The sequence below is a fragment of the Ctenocephalides felis genome, unplaced genomic scaffold (assembly GCF_003426905.1).
Source record: "Ctenocephalides felis isolate EL2017-DRISC unplaced genomic scaffold, ASM342690v1 CF-g0.4_SCAFFOLD_03572, whole genome shotgun sequence".
Lineage (NCBI taxonomy): Eukaryota > Metazoa > Arthropoda > Insecta > Siphonaptera > Pulicidae > Ctenocephalides > Ctenocephalides felis.
In genome coordinates this window covers 45,573,868-45,579,424 of record NW_020539726.1, presented here as the reverse complement: position 1 = coordinate 45,579,424, position 5,557 = coordinate 45,573,868, and the positions used below count along the sequence as shown (strand labels likewise).

Here is a 5,557-nt window from a genome sequence, read left to right as displayed (position 1 = left end):
AATTAGTTAAATTGCTGTACAATATACCTCAATAAATATGGTAAAACTAGTGCAAAAGATAAGTAATTTGAGATTTATTATTCTAGGATATTCCAAACTATATAATTTCTTCAAAGATCCTTTGAATTAAATGAGTATAAAAGTTTGATAAAGATATATTTGCATGTGTAAAATATATAAATATCATTTTGCTAAAAACAAGTAATCACAAATATTATTTTATGCAAAGGTAGTACAAAGAAAACTGCTCAGAAGATGAGGATATCTTGCTAAAAAATCGCGTTGAGTAGCACTTAATTGTTAGTTATGACCAAAAAAATATGATATGATTCATGTAATGTGTTTTACTTCTTAGAAACATCAATATGTAGCATGTTTTTTTTTAATTCTGGAAACGTAACCCCTATTTTTGTACTAGTTCTTTATCCTGTATAACAGATTTTGCATAACACGTTAGTTTTTGAAACGTAAGAACTGTGTGATACGGGGTTACGTGTATGCTAATGCATAATACACGCATAATTTCTCATAAGCCAGAAAAAACTATGTCAAACTAATATAATGTCTTTGATTGTGATGAAGTCTTGAGTCAGTAGTAACTTAGAAACATATTGCTAATAACAGTGTTTAAACTTGAAATATTATCACCTGCCAAATCTGTGGGCAATTGTTCATCAATGTCCGATAAATCTTCAGAATCTTCTTTTGGATCTGATAAATCATCTTCAATTTTCTTATTTTTTCCTATAAAACAAGTAGCAAAATAATATTTCTATATAAGATGCATTTTTTAAACAACCAATGCTAATTAATCTACCTTTTTTCTTAAGTACTGGTTTAGCAATCACGGGTTCCTCATCATCTGATGGCAACTTAAACTCTTGATCAGCTTCGTCATCCGACCAATCGTCATTTTTTTTGGATTTCTTATTCTTTTTAGATTTATTGGGGCCTTTGTTACCACTTGGTATTGAATTTGCTTTTGATTTATCAAGAGACCCTTCTTCCTCTGGTTTTGATTTTTCAGTGATCTTTTTATGGGATATTTCTTCATCACTGTCACCCCAACCATCTTTTTTTGATTTACCTTTCGATTTTTTCGATTTAGCCGTGGAAGTTTTAGAGGTTATTTAACATCTGCATTAGATGGAATTTCATCTTCTAATTCTTTAATATTTTTACTATTCTTTTTTCTTGACATTATTTGATTTTGACGATAATTCTTAATTATAACAGATATCAACACATATATTAACTTTTGCAATTAAAATAAATAAAATAAAATACTTTGGACGTGTTCCCAAAATGATAAATCGTAAAGGTAATGACAGGTAAAACAGCGTGGTAGATTGCTTAAATTGTGTCAGAGCGAGATCTGAACAAAGATCAAATGATGCGTGGATGCGTGTATGTTCTGAATTTAACTACTCTTGTTGGATGGAGCTACTATCAAGGCCTCACAACAAAATCCGCGTTCAAAAGGGTTAATTAGACACGTGGATGTGGAAAGTAGCGATGACATAATATGATTGTAATACCAAATTTAGTTTCAAGTACCCGATTACTAAATTGCATTAATTTTATTTCAAACTAGCCGGCCCGACAGACTTTCGCCCTGTCAAAAAAAATTGTAATGTGGCGGTGTTTGTGCCTACCTTTTTCTATTCTTTGCAAAAAATTATCCTGAACAGAACCGTCACCCTGGTAATAATTGGTGTGAATTAAAAATAATTAAATAAAAACACTATAAGCATTTGAAAGTAAGTAATTTTAATAATGTAAATCACAATTCAAAAATCAGTTCAATTTTCATTGTAGTGCTTTGTGATAAACGATGTTTTTTGTTTGATTTCCTGGCGCATAGACAAACAAATCTGATGGTTTTCCAATACGGGAACAAACAACATACAATTTTCCATGTGAGAAACATGGGTTTTCTAAATTAATACCACAAACAGTTAATTGTACTATAAACGCACTGGAAACGCATTGGGATGCATGGTGCGAGAACATCTTCTGCTTTATACTATCCTTTGAATATAGTTGGTCGATTTTTTGCAACATTATAATTGCCGATCCAACCTTTAATTGAAGATTGTGAGGTGACAATCCTAGCAAATCCAGCAAGTTTAAAAACTCCGGTGGATCGTTTTGGTTAGTTGCCGAATCAACTGATTCGCCTGTAATTTGTTCTTGAATTTTGAAATTTAATTAATTTACGTCAATGTTTTTGGCTGTCAATAAAGCTTGATTAATTGAAAGATATTTCTATGTTTATATAAATATATTCAAAATTAGATTATCAAAAACTACACAAAATGTCATGACATAGATCATTGTTTACAAATTGCATTGCCTACTCGATTAAAGAAGAAAAGGGCTGTTTCTAGGGTTTTCCCGGCAATTATTCGTTTTTTTCTCGCCGTAACAACCATCCTTGGACTTCAACGAATATTTTAAAAAAAGAATTGGCCAAATTGGTCCAGGCGTTGTTGAGTTATGCGCTTACCAACACATTTTGCGATCCATTTTTATATATAAGATTATATTCTAGGATAAGATTGTCTTAGAATAAGATTATACTTTGTAATCTTAACTTATAAAATAAAGATTTTCTCGAATGGTCGATTATAATAGCATACTACAAAATAAATCATGTAGGGCATCCTTTCTTTTGCAAAAATGGAGCAACTAATATAATAACTAGGTATCAGTGAGAAAATTATAGGATTGATCAGTTAGAACGTCCTGCTCCAAAACATCACTTTTATTAATGGTAATAATATAGCAATCAAGTATTTACAAATTTTTACCAATCAGTATGATTGAGTATCCAAAAATTTCAAGAAATTTTAAAATGTTCAAAACAAAATCTAAAAATATCTGAATTTACAAAAAAATTCAAGTAGCTCAAAAAAATTTCATAATTTTTGAAGATAATTGTTTTCAATCCTTTCAAAAAATATCCGAATGTTTCAAAAATGTTCGAAAAAAATCGAAATTTGATAAAAGACGAATCGCACGTGGGGGGAGGGATCTATCACGTAGTTAACTTTTACCTAAATTTTCAAAAAAATAAAAAATATTACGAATTTTTTTGTAAATTCGAAAATACAAGTGATGTTCACATACAGGGGAAGGGGTTAAAAATTTCCTAAAAAATCGTTCACGTGATTAATGGACGCCCCCTAAGCTGACTTAAGGGGGTATTCTAGGGTAGAGCGATGAATTTTAGGTCATTTTTAAAGTATCGCAATGAATGTTTTTACCATCCATTTTTTACAACTTGTTTATTAATACTATTAAAATACAATACAAAAATTTTAAAAAAAGTTGAAAATTGAAGAAACTGGCAGCTGTTGTAGTAGGGGTTCTCAAAAAAATTGGCACCTCAGTCTTGATATGATTTCAGCCCTCCTAGCCTAAGATTATTAATCTACAATGATGTCGTAATCGCCCGAACTAGCAATGAGTAAAAAAATTTTTTTTACAAATTGGTGACTATTTGAAAAAAAGTGTTTTTTTACTGTTTTTTGAGTTTCTCGAATTTTTTAAAAATAGTAAAAATTGGAATTTGGGGATAATCCTAGTTCGGGCTATAGATAGGTCTATAAACAAGACTCTCTGAACATTTCATGTGAATCGGTCGATTAAAACTCGAGAAATCGTGTCAACAGTAGTGAAAAATTCTGTTCTGAGAAAAACGCATTTAAAGTTTTGCGTGAAGCCAAACCAGTATGGAGACCAAGTCAATAAAATGCCTATATCCCCGAAAATAATTAAAATTTTTAAAAACCTTTTTGTACCCATATTCTTAGATAGTTAAACTTTGAAAATATGAAATAAAAAAAAATCGATTTTTTTAAATTTCTACACTAGAATACCCCCTTAATAAAACATAAAATTAGCGAATTGGTTCCTCGATTAAGACTTGTTTCCTAAGGTCTTTTTTCGTTCTCTTCAGTCAAAGATTATATTCGTATATATTTATATATTACGTTAATTCAAATTTATATCCATAATAATGTGTGCTGTGTTGTGTATATATATTGTTGTGTTGTGAAACTGGAAAGTGTCGTGGGTGCAATAATCTCCTATATTTATATTTATATATTTTTTCAACTTTATCTGCTACTCTCGACCGGTCGGGCGTGGGTTCAGAAACTCATACAAACGTTTGCACATTTGCACAATTTACATTTTATTATAAAGATACAGACACTAACAAATGTTAAAAATGACTCACATATTCAAATGACCACTGAGACACCAACAGATTGCCATAAAACAAGTTTTTTGAATTAGTTGCCTTATATACATAGAGACAATATTAAACTATATGTATATATATATATATATATATATATATACATATATATAAATTTCCTCAGAGTTCACACATTTGGTCTATATTTTTTGATTCCACTGATGATGACATAACATTTTACTTCTAAATGTATGGAATAATATAAGAGCATTCCCAAAAAAAATAGAATTTTTATGTAAGTATTCCCCTATTTCCTACATATATATATATATATATATATATATATATATAAGATGCTATTCCATGGCGTAACGTTAAGCGCACTGCTTTGAGTGGACTTAAAATAGTTACATTATTATTATTAAAATAGTTATTTTAAGTAGATGACGAAAGAAAAGGTTATTATTATCGATCAATCGAACAAACTATAATATAAAATATTTTTTTTTTAAAAATATCAATCAACTGTATAAATCTGTTCAGGAATATAAAGTTGTAAATTCTCCGAAGTCGAAAGAGTAAAACTATTTATTATATGGTTTTCAACGACGACCTTTCTCTATTCTATATAAATATATATGCACACTCATTTGAATGAAATCTTTTTCGAAATTGAAATTCACAAGAAACGATTCTGACTAATGCAATTTTACTATGAAAAAGATATATCACACCACATACATAAACATACATACATACATACACACATAAATATGTATATAGGACTATTCATATATAATTTATAAATGTATCACAAAGTTTCTGAGAGAAATATTCAAAGACTGCATCATAATTTCCTATGAGAACTTAATGAGGAATTAAAAGCAAATGGTAATTTATTTTCTTCATAATAAATTTATTTGATTGATTTAATTTTATATTAAGACAAGTCTTATTAATGGCTCTATATTATTTAAATAAGACTAATTCTATTATTATATTTCTCAGATGAGTTTTCTACCCACTGTTTATTTTTTTGAAAATAAACAAATTCATCATTTCTTAACAAATTCTAGTTCTTTTTTACTTTGATATAATTTTTAATGGGTATAGATTTAATAAGTATTAATTTTTAGCGAATTTTTTTTAAAAATTTAATTCAATTAAATTAATTTGAATAAAAATAACTAAAAGTTGTATACATGTATAAAAAACGTTTCTTTTTTTGTTTTTAACAGTTTCTGAAGAAGAAGACGTTCCATACACCCGAAACGTTATTTAATTATAAATGAAAAAATTATAAAATTTTAATTTTATTTTTGATTAAAATAAATTGAAAAAAAATTGATC

General features: G+C 28.4%; 1 long non-coding RNA gene across 1 annotated transcript; it reads right to left on the bottom strand.

The window, feature by feature from the left end:
• Positions 1-648: 648 nt before the first annotated feature.
• Positions 649-1,121, bottom strand: LOC113387976. Its single transcript, XR_003368176.1, has 2 exons — positions 818-1,121; positions 649-744 (listed from the first exon to the last, which is right to left on the bottom strand). It is a non-coding gene; the product is annotated as an uncharacterized LOC113387976 (long non-coding RNA).
• Positions 1,122-5,557: the final 4,436 nt, after the last annotated feature.